We start from the raw sequence: 15,154 nt of genomic DNA on the forward strand, positions 1-15,154 counted from the left end.
TTTGCAACCACATTTTAGGATGCCAGCTAGCACAGCCATAAAATTGGGGGTTTGCATCATCATGAGATAATGCCATTTTTTTTAACAAAAAGTGTTTAAAAAAGGAAAGGCCATGTGAAATGCTTGTAAACAGCTCCGTCAGCCTTAATGGAGGACCTGATTAAACTCTGATTAATGATTTACATTTCCAATTTGGACTTAATGAATGAATCCATCGTGCCAATTAATCAATTAGAGTACCGTCTGCAGACAGAAGCAAGTTGAAGCCAATGGGCCCAATCCACCTCCGGTGCAAACTCCTTTTGAGATGAATAGCCTTTGTAAACAGAAGGATGACTCAGACCTTGGAGAACATTTGAAAAAGGCATTTACAAGTGGTGAGAGCTCAAAAGCAATTTATATTAGCTTTGGTGCTGCCCTCCGCCCCCATCCTTGAATATGGCTAAAGAGATTTTTATTAAATTCTGAATAGTGTTTTTTTTTAAAAAAAAAGATGTTCTCATTTTATGCTTTGTGTAGCTAGGCATGGGCTTGACAAAGATGATTTATGGGATATAAATATGCCACCCACATCTGAAGTGTGGTCTGGATCTTACTTTTAGTCAATATCAGATAGAGGAGGAGAAGAAACCCATTAAGCCCTCATATTGGTTAAATCCAATGATATGTCAGGGTTGTGGCTTCTTGTGTGTGTATGTTCTTTCAAGTCACTGCTCAACCTATTGCAATCCAAGCAATGCTAGCATAGAAGTTCCCAAGAAAGGTTATGAGGAGCCATTCATCTGCTCCAGTGAATAGAAAAGCCAGTTTTTGGTCTACAACAGGCATGAGCAAACCTTGGCCCTCCAGGTGTTTTGGATTTCAACTCCCACAATTCCTAACAGCCTATCAGCTGTTAGGACTTGTGGGAGTTGAAGTCCAAAACATCTGGAGGGCTCAAGTTTGCCCATGCCTGGTCTACAACTTATAAACCCTTCTCCTCTTGTGCTCTCTTCTCATATTGATTGTGAAATTTCTCCACACTGCAGACAAGTAATTTTTCCAATATTCTGGTCCACTTGCATATTGCCTTGTCTAGTTTCATGAGAGAGAATCATTGTGACGCAAACAAGGGGAACATGGCTATGTTGTATGTTCTGTGTTGGTAATTGAATGCTTTACCTACGTTGGAAACCACTCTAAGTCCCTTTGGGGAAATAGAATGGTATACAAATAAAGTTTTATTATTATTATGGTGCTCATTTAATTTAATTTTTTATATATTTTAAAAAACTGTAGTGGATCCATTTGGCTCCAATATTGAAGCATTTCATTGCAGTTCCAAGTTTCTTTGATTGATAAAGAAGCCTAAGCCAGCAAACTAGCCTCAAAGCGAAAGAAAAACAAAAGATGTATCCTTCCAAAACAAAGCTGCTCTCTAAATATCATTATGCTCAGTATTTTGTACAAGAGCAGTGATATGTTCTTTAATAGAAAGTTCCATTATTTTGAAATCATTAGAACAGGAAGAATGATTTGCTTCTTTGATAATCTGCTTAGTTCTGAATTTCCTAACATTATTGCTATATCAAGCCAGTGAGATGCCTGGTAACTCCCAAATCAGCGGGGTGGTGAATCCACTTTGGGCTTTATTCTGAACTTGAAAGATGCTCTGCCTCTGCCTCTGGCTCAGGCATGTTCAAACTTCTGCTCTCCAGGTGTTTTGGACTTCAACTCCCATAATTCCTAACACCTGGCGGGGTGAAGTTTGCCCATGTCTACTCTAGCTCTAGCTCTAAGCTGTCTACTTATGCACACACTGACACAAACACATACAAAGAAAGGAGATACTCCTCATTGCAGCAAAGAACTAGCACATATGCAGAGAAGGTTGGATTGGTACTCCCGTGTGCTAGATTTCCACATGTGGGGAGGTTATTTACTTAAACTGCATTAGGCGCTTTTGGAATATAATCCGGAAGTAATGGAAACACAGGAAAAAGTATTTTCTGAACAAGTATTCCAGTGTTTACAATAGCACAGTTTATCACAATGCAAACTTTAGAACTAAATAGTTTATAAACAAGACTGGGATTATTCTAATGCGAAGTTTAGAATTAACTCGAAATAATTGGATTTTTTCCAGCAACGATCTTAGAACTATAGTTTTACAAATTAGACACTTACTGTGTGCTAACCTTGATTTGGATCATGAAGTCTAGTTGCAATTTAATAGTACAAATTATGATTCACATGTATAGTCATATACTGAGAGGAATAATTTAGGAAGGAAAATGCCTGCATAGCAGTTAGCATTTGGATTAATAGGGCCTTCTATTCCTCTAATTAATATTAGCCTCAAACCAAGAGATTTAAGCTGTTCCTTTGATATTTTTAAATGTATTAAAAGGCAGTTATTGAAGATTTCCTATCTGGTCTGCATTTCTTTGTCTCTTCAGCAGGATCTAAATTCAAATAAAGGCATTGTTTTGACAAAATCACTGTACTAAAGCCTAATCCGCTTCCAAAAGGATGTTATCTTGTCCCTTTTCTTCTTCTTTTCTTAAAAGGGAGTGTAATGCACCAAGTAAATTATTCTTAGGCATACCACTATAGCTTTCTTCAGGGATACATTTCCTTTTATTTTTTAAAAGTCAGAGCATTGCACTGACATGGAACATTGAACTAAATTATCTTCTTTAATTACAAATGGCAAAGCGGAGTAATAGAAGCATTAGCTTTGTCGGCATTCCTAAAGAAATGAAGTCAGGCAGCAGCAGAAGGGGTGGGCAGCTCAAAACCACCGCATTTCCTGCCTAGTTCACAGTGCTAGCTTTCACAGTGATAAAAATGGTTCACATTTCCACTCTCTGTCTCGGACTTTCATCAAGGAGGAAATGAGTCAAATCTTCTTCAAGTCTATGCCATCACAATGTGCTGGATGACCATTCCTATCAGCATAGAGGTGATGGAAGTTGTGGTCTGGCATAGCTGGAGTGCAACAGGTGATGTACATCCCCAACCAATGAATTTACATCACCAGGAATTATTTGCTTTGGGATGTAACCCTATGCTCATCACACTAGAGTTTGGATCTACTTTAGGGAGGGAGCTTTAAACAGCTCAGCCAGACAGGTCCTGTGCCTTACCAAACTACAAACCCCAGAATTCGCAGGAGGCAGAAACCGGATTTAAAGTGGATTCATGCTCTAGTGTGATGAGGCAGCAAGAAGGCTGTGTGAGAATATAGATTTCCTCCCTAGTGAAAGTCCTCCACTGGAGGTCTCTTTGTCCTTGAGATGATGGAAGCCCATCCTGTTGGCTGTTAATGTTCCATCAAAAGACAGAAGTGGAAAATGACCTTTTCTTTCTCTCTGTGTAAAAGAGAATTCAAACCACGTATAGCCTTAGATCCTGAGCTGGATCAAGCCAAGTTTAAGAAGTTCCATATGAACACAAAAATGAGTTTCATTCTAACAACCCAATGACTCTGGCTTGTGAGTTTTGCAGAAACATCTGGCTGGCTGCTACTTGAATCAGAATGCTGGACTGGAGGGATCTTGGATCACCTGACTCAATAATAGGGTTGTCAGACCTCAGGGCTTATGACAACCCAAAGATGATCCTGTCATGAGTTTTACTTTGCAAGATTGATTCAGAGAGGGTTTGCCTTTGCGTCCCTTTGAGGTTGAGAGTGTGTGACTTGCGCAAGGTTACACATACATTTCCATGATTGAGCAGGAATTCATACCCTAGTCCAAAATCATAATCTGACACTCGAAACAACTATACCATGTCAGCTCATCTAAGGATAGTTACAAACATTTTAAACTTTCAAGACTTTTAGTCTGTTTTAATAGAGGAGCCAGGAACTTTGCAATACAGACCAAGAATAACACAATTCTTGTTCATGAATTTTATTAAAATGGTCTCTCTAAGGATCTCTATTCCAGTGCAATTCCATAATTTTGTGCTGGAAGGCCTAGAGATTCATAGAGAGGTGTTCTCTAGGTTAAAATGTGGCTGTGTTTTCTTTGTGTTTTCCCCTTTTTCAGAGGGGTGCTATGCCCTCTGAACAAAAGTGGAGGGCTGAAGGTAGTTTGATGTCAACGTTAATAGCCAGTATATATATATATATCTCAATCAAACGTTAACACAGTATGTAACAGCTTCAACTTGCTGGCATGCTTAATTGTTCATTCCTGGCTGATATTGCAAGCTCCACTATTATCAGTTGTAAGAAAACACTTCCAGCCTGTCTTGTTGCATTCTCCAGCTGGTATTTTACAAGGATGGCACTTCAAGAGTAGCCTGTCTTTGGAGGCTGTGGGTCGGGTTGACTTGTGAATGCAGGCAAAGAAGCAAAGTTGGATGCTGACTTTAGCTTCCTGATAATCTCAACTTTCACTTATCCTTTTTTTTTTAAAGAAAGAGGAGCATATGGGTAGGTGAAGATATGTTTCTAGGCCATGTGTAGTTTCTAGACCATATGGATATGTGAAGATAAGCAGCAAAGTAGTGGTAAAAAGCAGGACATTTCAGTAATATTTTTAGTAGTTATTTCGTATCAGGGAATCACAGAATTATAAAGTTGGAAGAGACCCCTAAGGGCCATCCAGTCCCATTTACACAATTGAAACACCCCAACAGAAACCTTTAGAAAAGGAGACTCCACCACACTCTGAGACAGTAGTTATAATATTTTAGTAGTTGAGGCATTTTTCCACCCAGCACATCGTGTCAACTTTTCCTATGATGACAAACAGAGCAAATTATTCCAAATAATGAACAAAGAGGACACAGCTGTCCAAATTAAAACACTTGGGTGGAATCCTGTTTGTTACTTCCATCTGGGGAATGCCCATTGGATCAATTGTTGAGTGGAGAGTCAACATGTAAGTAAATTTAATTGAATCTGTAAGTTTACTGTAGATGGAATTAAGTATGGTGTGAGACATTATGTCAAGTTGTTTAATGCATTGTAGAGTTTACAGAGTCAGGTTTGAGTGCTTGGGCGAAGTATGCATCTTTTTATGAAGAGCACATAAAGTACTCTTTGGGATGTGGGAATTATGTAGATTTAAGCCTTTCCTGGGCTCCTCCTGAAATAGTCCATTGCTGAAGTGATAAGACTATATCCAAAAATGGCTTTCTCGCATCTCCTAAGAAGTTGTTAAGGGCAGTAAAGCCAACACTAGTTCAGTAATAATTTTGGTCCCACTATTAAAAGGTGCCTCTCATTGTTCAACCGAAATCTACTGTCCATTGTTGCAAGCTCTCATAAAATATAGTCAGCCCTCCATATTTGCTCAAGTTAGGGGTCCAGGATCCCCAATGAAAGGGAAAAACAGAGGAGAGGAAAAGGAGTCTAGAGGCTTCCAAAGTGATCCTGTTGGCCTTTTCCAAAGGATCTGCCTATCTTCACCCTTCATTATGTTATCGTTTCTAAACTTTACTGGGACCCGATGTGATATCAAACCATTTCCTTTATTTCTTTACTTGTGTTCCTTGTTTCCCTGCACTTAATGAGTTTAGAAAACAGTGCGGGGATAATTAACTGATACTTAAATAGCTGAAAACACAATCCTTTAAAAACAACTTGTGAGTCTCCCTTTTAGAAGGCATTGTTCCTTTACTGAAGTTGTTAATAAAATTCAGAAGACGCACTGTTCCTTTCACAGCCGAACAAGCCGCAAACAAATCGTTTTGCTTGAAAATAATTTGGAGGGAAATTGCTATTTTGTTAAACTATTGCAAACCTTTAAAATACATCTTTCTGAGACAGAATGAATGGGGTTCTTTCCATGGGATTTCCCTCGCATTTGTTTTTCCAATTACTCAGTCAGATAGATAGATAGATAGATAGATAGATAGATAGATAGATAGATAATTTAGCAAACAAATGACAGTCTTGAAATGAAATGACTTCTGTAACATATTGGAGCATGTACATAGACAAGGACATAAATCACCAGTATCCTGTTAGTGATACAGGCAGGCATATACCTAACATAAGCTCATTCATCTCTTTTGATGGTCATTGCAAAAAAATAAATAAAAAAAATTCAGTACCGCTTTCACATAAGAATTCTCACTTCCCCAAGATTCACCTTCCTTCTATAGGTCCCATCTCTATTTACAGTGATTTGGTGGCATGTGGAAAGTGGTACCAGAGAAGGATCTGCCTTAATCCCTTTTGCCAGAATCCTTTGAGATTTCATGGAGGTCCCAGAGATGAACATTGTCATTCTGCATCTGGCTGTAAGTACATAGGCAAGTACTTCTCCAGTGCCTCCTTGTCTCTAGCAGACACTAAAAGACACGGAAAAGGGCTGGCAATGGGCAGGCGAGTCCTATGGGAGGGCAAAAGAGGAGATAGAGTGTTCCGCCTGAGCAGAACCATATTTGGGGATAATCTAAAATTGCCCCTCTCAAGGCAGGATCTTGGCTATGGTTATTTTAAATAACATAAGAACCATTTCCCTATATATTTGTTTTCTCTTGACACGTTCCCTGCTTTAGATGTGGAGTAGGTGCTGTGACCACAGTGAATCTATTTTGTGTTATGCGTTGTGCACGAATTTTCATCTCTGTCTAAAGACTTTGGCACACTTTGATACTATTCATAAACGTTACCCTTCATATTTTGGCTCTGTTAAGCACAATAACTAAAGATAAAGTCATTAAAAAGAGGGAGAGGGGGGCTCTTCATTCCTCAAAAATGCAAAACAAAAAAATGCATAGAACAGACAGAACAGTCTACATTACAGATATAACTAGGCAGCCATTCAGCATGGCTCAGCATGGCATAATATATGGCCTTTTCACATTTGCAGGTTCAATTTTTGCAAATTTGATTATATATGGATTTGATTGGAATGTTCTCTTGTCTTTTGGAATCTCCAGTGCTACTCTATGGCCAAGAATCCCTAACCCTTCTAGTATGATTCTATCATCAAATGCTAGTGGAAATCATGCTGGAGGATCTAGAAATTCCTAGAGATGTATTCTTTTGGGTACTAAAAACAGAAATATCTGGTTTTTCACTTCTGCAGGGGTACGGTGCCCTTAGCTCCAGTTAATGTGGAGGGATGACAGGATTCTAGTCATAGATTAATTGAACAGCCATTCAGTCTATTAAAACACACTCTAGCTCTCTCTTCCTCTGTGGATAGATGTATGAGTGTGGCCATGCTAGGTGAGGATTCTAGGAAGTGTCATACAAAAATACCGCATTTCATCATATAATAGTCACCTCCATGTAATAATCGTGTTCCTTCTTGCACAATAATTGCCCTTCCTTCCTTCTTATGAAGGCAAGGCCATTTAAAAACTACAGAATGGAGATATCTGAAGCTCCCCTCTTCTCTCCTCCCTCCTTCTTCCAAGGCAAGGCAGCAAAACAAAATCTGGAGTTCTTTGGAGAAAGGAGGGAAGACCCGAGTTCCAGATACCTAAATTTCCCTTTTTTTTAAACTGCCTTTCCTTGGAGGAAAACGAAAGGAGAGAAAAGTTGAGCTTCAGAGACTTCCTTTTTAAATAGTTTTTAAACTTTCAGAGACCAAAATGTCTCTGCAGTTAAAAAAACACAACAAACAGAAATGGCGCTGTTTGTTTGGTTCTGGATCATCCCTTCTCCTCCTCCTCCTTTCAGAGGTAAGGAATTTTATTTTTTTTAAAAACAAAAAACAGAAACTGGAGAATCAAAGGCAGATTTTTCTTCACGTAATAGTCACACCCCCTTTTTTAAAAGAGGGGAGAAAGTGAGATTATTATGCGATGAAATACGGTAATTTTGGAGCTTTAATAAGAAAGCAGACATGCCTGGATCAAAATACCTTAATGTCACTGGATCCTGTCTCATCTTGGAAGCTAAGGATCAGCCTTGATTAAAATTTGGATGGGAGACTGCCAACAAAGAGGAAGGAATTGACCAAGAAATCCATGCCTTAAGTCAAACAATCACTTGACAAAAAAGACAGGCAACACCAAAATCTCTCCTGCAGCCAACACAGGAGAAGTTGCCCAGATCCCCCAAAATGTATTGTTATTTTCTGGATCTACTCCAAAGATTTGATAGCTTGGTGGGAGGGTGATTTTTATTCAGAATATACAGACAAAGAGCAATAGCTTTTTGTTGTTGTTTTGATTTGAACCGAACTTGTTTAGTGTGCCCCTTTTGTTCTTGACATTCAGTGTACTTTACAGCGTCTCCCCTCCGCCCTCCATTTCAGTTGCCTGTAGTGCATCTTACATAATTGAGCTCCAAAGTCTTTTTTAACCCTGATAATAATGGAAGGCAGCTCTCCTTTGCTCACCTCCCTTGCCTTTTTAGATTATTCCCAGGGGCAGTAGTTATTCCATGTCACTGAGTTTAGTTAATTGATGGAACAAAGAACCTCTTAGGTTTGTTTGTGATAATTTATAAATAAATTGCATTCTTTTTAAGTCCTGGCAGGAGAGGCAGGAAGCAGAACTGAAAGGGGAAAATTATGACTTTGTGGTGTGTAAACGACAGGTCATCCTGCAGTACTTTTTAAGAGAACCGTGTGGGAACAGGCAGGAGGCTAGTGATCCTGGCATGACAACGTCTCAGCATTAGCTGCCTCCTTTCCAGCAAATATTCAAGATAAGGCAAAATACTCTGCCATAGAAAAATAGCAATCCTGCCACGCTGTTAGAATTTTACTCACATCTATGTCACACTCACCTCCTCTATTAATTGGTTGTATTTTTTATATGTTGTTGTTTTTAATGATGTATCGGCATCGAATTGTTGCCAATTGTACGCCGCCCTGAGTCCCTCCGGGTGAGAAGGGTGGGATAGAAATATTTGAAATAAATAAATAAATAAATATTACAAAGGAAGTTTCATTGAGTTTAGTAGGGCCTACTAATAGGTAAAAGCATAATTAGAACTGTAGTCTCAGTTTCCCCACTGGCAATATGGGAATCACAATGACAGTAGAATTGTGGCTCCTTGTGGTATTGAGACATTGGCAATGTGATTAGGCAGCCAATGCAGGCAGGAGGAATACCTTTACTGGAGGACAAAGTGGCAATTATTTATTGGCGTATTTTTATTGTAAGGTGCTGTTTGGACTAATTTGGCTTCAGGATTAATAGTCTTGGGTCAGCTTTAAATGGGAGGAAGGTACTGCCAAGTTGAATGCAGCACAGACTGTAAAATGCTTCTCAAATTAAAAAGGCTGCATAAAGCACAGATAGGGAGTATTTTAGTTCCCAGATTAGTGCCATCCTTCCTGCTGCTGCTGAATTAAATGCTCACTTGTGCAAGGATAAAGGTCAACAGACAAATGGATTGCAAGTAAAATCCAACAACACACAAAAAGAATTTGTTAGTGTGAACTACTTGGAACTTTTGGGAGATACAAACTTTTGAATTCCTCAACCTAAAAAGTAGTTTAAAGGGTAACTCTACCACACGCTGCAACTACATGACATGCTATTCCTTTGTGAAGAGCTTGGAATATTATTTTGAGTACAAATGAATATAATGACATGCTAATGCTGACAAAAATGACCATATGTGGGTAAAGTGCATGAGAAGGGGAGAAACACACAAACTTTGTTTTGAACGGGGCAACCATGCTTTGCAGAAATAACTTCTAGGGCTGTCTTGAAGTTTTCTCACATTTTTTCTTTCTCTCTGTGATTTGATTGTGACTAACATGGCAACATCCTTTGGAATCCTGATGTTTGTAAATTGGAGCAGGACATTTTATGCCATCACATTATGGATTCATGGGGTTTCTAATTTGGAGCAGGTAATTTCATGCCAGCATCCTATGGATTACTGTGGTTAGTAATTTGAGGAGGGGCATTTCAAATTCTCGCTAAACGAGGAACTCCCAGAACCACAAAATCCTAGAATTTCAGTAGGGGCAGCTGTAGAAATTAAGGGGGAATCAAAACACTATAACTGTGTCATGTGAAAAGGCTGCAAGGAACAAGATGGGTGCTTGCCTTTCTGGGCTCTCCTTGGACAACTGGGCATGAGGACTGTGCATGCTCTTCAGACATTATCTCCACAGCACGAGTGGGAATGTTAAGCAGCTCATTTATTTTTAACTGGCCAAGATAACACTGTTAACGCTGAAGAGCTTCCAGGTATCACTGTTGATTCTACTAAGGTTTTCCTAGCAGAACAAACTGCTCATGTGTTTAATTAAATCTGAACTTTCCATTCGCAGAAAGCTTTTTTCTGCTATCTTTGAAAGGGTGATCATGAGAAGCAATGAACACATCAAAAAAGAAAGCGGTGATGTGACAAAGACATTTGCCTTCTGTACCATGTGTGTTGGTGCGCATGTGCATGGCGGGATGGAGAGAAATACAGGTATGTGAATTTTTTGTTACATATATAATTTAAATGTTAGCAGCAAGCAGCCTGCTGGTTTCTAAGCTAGAAATAAACCAACATCCACAATTGTGAAACACCCCTGTAAGGAACAAGGTAACTTAATGCGCAAAACAGCACAAAGATTACTTTGAGACATGATCTTAGGGTAAGAGGTTTTCCATAAAACACCCAGAAGCATATGTGATATGCTTTTATTGCCCATAAAGTTTGGAAACGTGACATTTTTGGCCTGCAACTCTCAGTATCTCCCAGCCTGTTGATACACTCTTAAAAACTAATTTCTGCAAACTGTGGTTTTATGCAGCTACTTTTGTGCAGCAACAAATGGTCCTGGATGAGAATGGAAATATGTTGAAAAGCCACCATAATACAACTCAGGTATTCTTCCTAATGAAAATAGCAGAGTGGGAAAATCTTGTTTAAGCCATCCAGATCTGAGATGAAGCTTAATTGTGGTGAATCTTGTTCACCAATTGCACTATTCTGGGTACGTGAGAGATACTGGATCACACAACTGTCTGATTATATAATGGATAGAATAGATGTGTTATCCTCTGCTACAACTATTAATCCAATCCCTGATACCCAACAACAGTGAGTTATTGGGCAACTTACTGAAAGCATGGTATGTAGGTCAGCTGATGATAGGGAAATAAAAGAGGTGGGCACTGGGGCTGAAAATGATGGTATAATGTATACCGGGACAACATTGTGAAATGACAAAAATTGCAAGAATCCTTATTTCAAATTTGGTTAAATTTGCATGGCAATGTGACTTTTGGAACAAAAACCAAATTTTCATGCCGTGTTTCATAAAAAGAAATTCAGTTTTGGAAACTCCACAATCCACAGCTTTCATTGATGGTCACTGTTTTGCTGTTAAAACTCCTTGTTCTGAGAGAGGAAAGAAAAATTGAAAGCTTTATGTGTACAAAGTCCGACATATTTTGAACATATGCAATGTTCTGAAAGAGTACTGTTCTGTAAAGTAAGAATTGTTTTCAGAAAGTGCTATACTAATTTCTTTTTTGGAGGAAACAGTCAAACAAGTAACTGTTTCTCTGAGCATATCAAGAGTTTCTAAGTCATTAGAATTATGGTTCATAATTCAAGACTATAATATCTGCAAGTAAGATCCAAATTTTGTGGGATCTTTACATACTTAGACCATAGAAGAAACACAGCAATTCACCAAAAAAAAAAATGAAATGAGTGAAAGGCTCCAATGGAAGAAAAAATGAGACATTGGACTGGAAAATGCCACAGGACTAATCTTGAAATCAGAATCAATTATTCTTATTTTTTTATTTTTTGTGCCTCAGTGTACCATTGATCACAAGTAGTGCACTCATTGCCTCTGTTACTGTGCACACAATACACGCAAATAAAAATGAAGGAAAACAAACAGATGAAATGAAATAATTTTACACAAACACAATCATAATAATATTATTAATAATAACGATATCCCTGAACAATCCAAATCATTGGTTAATTTTCTTCTCCCTCCCCGAAATGAATGAAATCAAATGAAACCAAACAGGGAGGAAAAGCTCTCAAATGTGAAAACTGATTTACAGGGGGGGGGGGGGGGAATTATTCATTCCATGTTCGAAAGAAAAATGTACAATTCAAGCTTTCCAAAGGTTGTTCAAAATTAGCAAGAATCTACTCTAATCGTCACGCTTTTCAGCTATGTGGATCAATGAAGATTTCATCAGTGAATCTTCAGCTGAACCTGTAGGAGCTGCTAAGAATCTAGCCTGGCGGTTGGGCGTTTCCTGGATTGAGGAAACATCTTGTTTCCACTGTGTTCCTTGCTCACCTCAATAGATACAACTCAACGTACACAAACTGATGTTCAGGGACAGTGAAATGAATGGAGAAGTTCTTGAGCATGTCTTGATGTCCTATAGCAGGCATGGGCAAAATTTGGTCCTCTAGATATTTTGAACTTCAACTCCAGTAGGCTGTTAAGAATTGTGGGAGTTCAAGTCCAAAATACCTGGAGGCCAAAGTTTGCTCATGCCTGCCCTATAGCCATAAGAAATTCCTGGTGAGGAAATAAATGGCCATATTCCAGCTCTTGCCCACTATATCGGCACAATCACCACTGATTTAATGAAGGCGGATTGTATAAATGGATCTAGTAAAAAATATGTAAGTATAAGAACAAGAAATGTCTTCCCTGGTGAGTCACCTTCTCCGGATGCATAATCTTTTCAGCCATTATATAGCATTGGTAGGATTAAATTTCCCATTGCAGCAAACATATACCACACTTTTGAAGTTTATACTCTGTAAAAATGATTCTTCTATGCAGCAGCTGGTGTTCTGGCCTAAAAGGACCACCCAGATCCCTTATTTTCTGTTACTTTCAAAGTTGAAAATAGCTTTTGCATTTTCTTAAACATTATTCATAGTGCCATTTTACTTTTATCACTGTCTTCATTTAATAGCCATGGTCGATGAGTCACTTAGATGGATTATTATGAGAGCAGAATGGTTGGCTAAGTCACCTAGCACAGCTAAATGAATGAGGCTCAAAGATAGTCTAGGGGCCCTTCCAGACAGGCCCTATATCCCAGAATCTGATCCCAGGTTTTCTGTTTATCCCATATTATCTGGCAGTGTGGACTGATATAATCTAGTTTAAAGCAGAAAATCTGGGATCAGATCTTGGGATATAGGACCTGTCTGGAAAGGTCCTCGGATACTGCCCAGATTTTGGAAAAGCTACTTTGTGGAGGCTATGATTTCCAAAATCCCCTAGCCAATAGGATCAGTACACATGGCTATTGACTATGCTGGCTGGGGAGTGATGGGAGGTATACTCCAAAATGGCTTAGGGACAGGGCCCTCTGCTCCTCATCTGGTATTCATATAACAATTATGGAAGAATGGAGGTAAAAAGGGGCCATTGCCTGCCAATAAGAATTCTGCCTCCCAATGAAATTTTCCTTCAGCCTCCAAACTTCCTGTAACTTAAAACATCATTTGAGGATTTAAAAATACAGTTTAGGCATCCAAAGAATAAGGGCATGGAAAGTTAACAAAGGAATAAGAACGAAGCAAATATAAGCGTTCTATGTGTGAATGATTTTCAGTGTCTCTCTACAACAGTGGTTCGCAACCTGTGGGTCCCCAGGTGTTTTGGCCTACAACTCTCAGAAATCCCAGCCAATTTGCCAGCTGTTAGGATTTCTGGGAGTTGGAGGCCAAAACATCTGGGGATCCACAGGTTGAGAACCACCGCTCTACAAGATGTGTTTTGACTTGAGGTCAGTGTCGTCATTTTGCCCTCCCATAGATATATCCTTAAGCCTACTTTTGCCACACTTGTTCCCCTCTTGGGATTTCCTGCCTTATAGCTGTGGCCCTCTCCACATCATTTCCATATGGCTATGGTCTTCCCCAGGCCAAATTTCATGGCCCTTTCCATAATTCCTGGAAAGGGCTGTAAAAGAGGGCAGCTTTCCTTGTCCTGAGCTCTTTCTTGAGGGGTTGCTCCTTCCATGATCACTGGAGATGGGGCAGGGAAAAGAAAAATGGGATGAATGAAAAACTGTTGTGTGGGAGAAAGAAAGAGGAAGAGTGGGTGCAAAAGATATACTAACAACATGAGCTATAATGGAAACGTCCTCTAATGGTTTGCTAGCACTGTACCTCTGTGGTGGATGATGATATGTCTCTGTGCATTGAACAGTGCTTGAATACATTGTCAGCAATGAACAAATAATAAATAACAGTAGTTAATTGTTTAGTTTCCTAAGGAATGCAAGCGTTCACTGCCAGGTAATGCAAGATGACACCTTTTTTTCTATCTAGGACACTTTGCTGCTCTGAAGGCCAGCAAGTTAGTGCCACGTTTAAAACCCACCTGAAGGGACTGAATTTGGATTTGACTTCAGAAAGATCAAATATTTCCACAAAACCACAGCAGAAAGAGTAAGCATCAGCTATCTAAAGCCAGAGCAAATGCAGCAAAAATACATGGATGAAAAGAGATGCTTGGGAAAAAAATAGCTCAAGAGTATATTTCTCTTGACTTAGGAATCTAGCTGATTCCTCACATTTTGCAAGGACAATTCATAATCTTCACTTAGCCTGTACAGATTAGCCAAAAGGCAGGGCTTACTCATCCACGGCTCAGTCATGGAGTGCATGCTTTTGTAGGTAGAAAGTCCTGGGTACAATCCATGGAATCTCCTGTTATAATGGCAGCAGAGCTGGGGAAATCAACTCTACTTTTGGACAGTGTTTAATGCCAGCCAAGGCAGACATTACTGGGCAGAGCTTAGAAAAGTTACCTTTTTTGGATTATAACCCCCAGAATTCTCTAGGTCAGCGTTTCTCTAACTGCCCCTCCAGATGTTTTGGACTTCAGCTCCCAGAATCCCAGCCAGCTTACCAGCTGTTAGGAACTGTGGGAGCTGCAGTCCAAAACATCTGAAGAAGCACAGTTTGAGAAACTTTGTTCTAGGTGGAATGGCCATTGATCAGTCTTGGTTGGTTCTGGTCTCAAAATGTAACTTTTCCAAGCTCTAGTACTGGTCTAGCCAGGCCATTGGCTTCATCCTGTTGCATATGGCTGACAATTAGGTCCTTCTCTCAAAGGGTCTCTACATGGTATAATTTGCACAAATATTGCCGCAAAACTCATATCTGCATCTCCACCAGCTCTTGGTTATTGCTTCTCAGGCACCTTACTCGGAGCAATAGCATACTGACCATTTCCTCCCTACAACTGTGTTCACCTAAAAATTGCAAAGAAATGAAAATGAAAAGACA

At 39.4% G+C, this 15,154-nt stretch overlaps 1 long non-coding RNA gene across 1 annotated transcript in view; it reads left to right on the forward strand.

Moving 5' to 3' along the window:
* LOC103283053 (uncharacterized) overlaps nucleotides 1-11,059 on the forward strand; it is a 33,975-nt gene extending 22,916 nt beyond the window's left edge. The window contains exon 3 of the long non-coding RNA XR_010002301.1: nucleotides 10,198-11,059. This is a non-coding gene — a long non-coding RNA (uncharacterized LOC103283053). The remainder of the gene's footprint in view (nucleotides 1-10,197) is intronic.
* The last annotated feature ends 4,095 nt before the right edge of the window (nucleotides 11,060-15,154 follow it).

The sequence above is a fragment of the Anolis carolinensis genome, chromosome 1 (assembly GCF_035594765.1).
Source record: "Anolis carolinensis isolate JA03-04 chromosome 1, rAnoCar3.1.pri, whole genome shotgun sequence".
NCBI classification, from domain to species: Eukaryota; Metazoa; Chordata; class Lepidosauria; order Squamata; family Dactyloidae; genus Anolis; species Anolis carolinensis.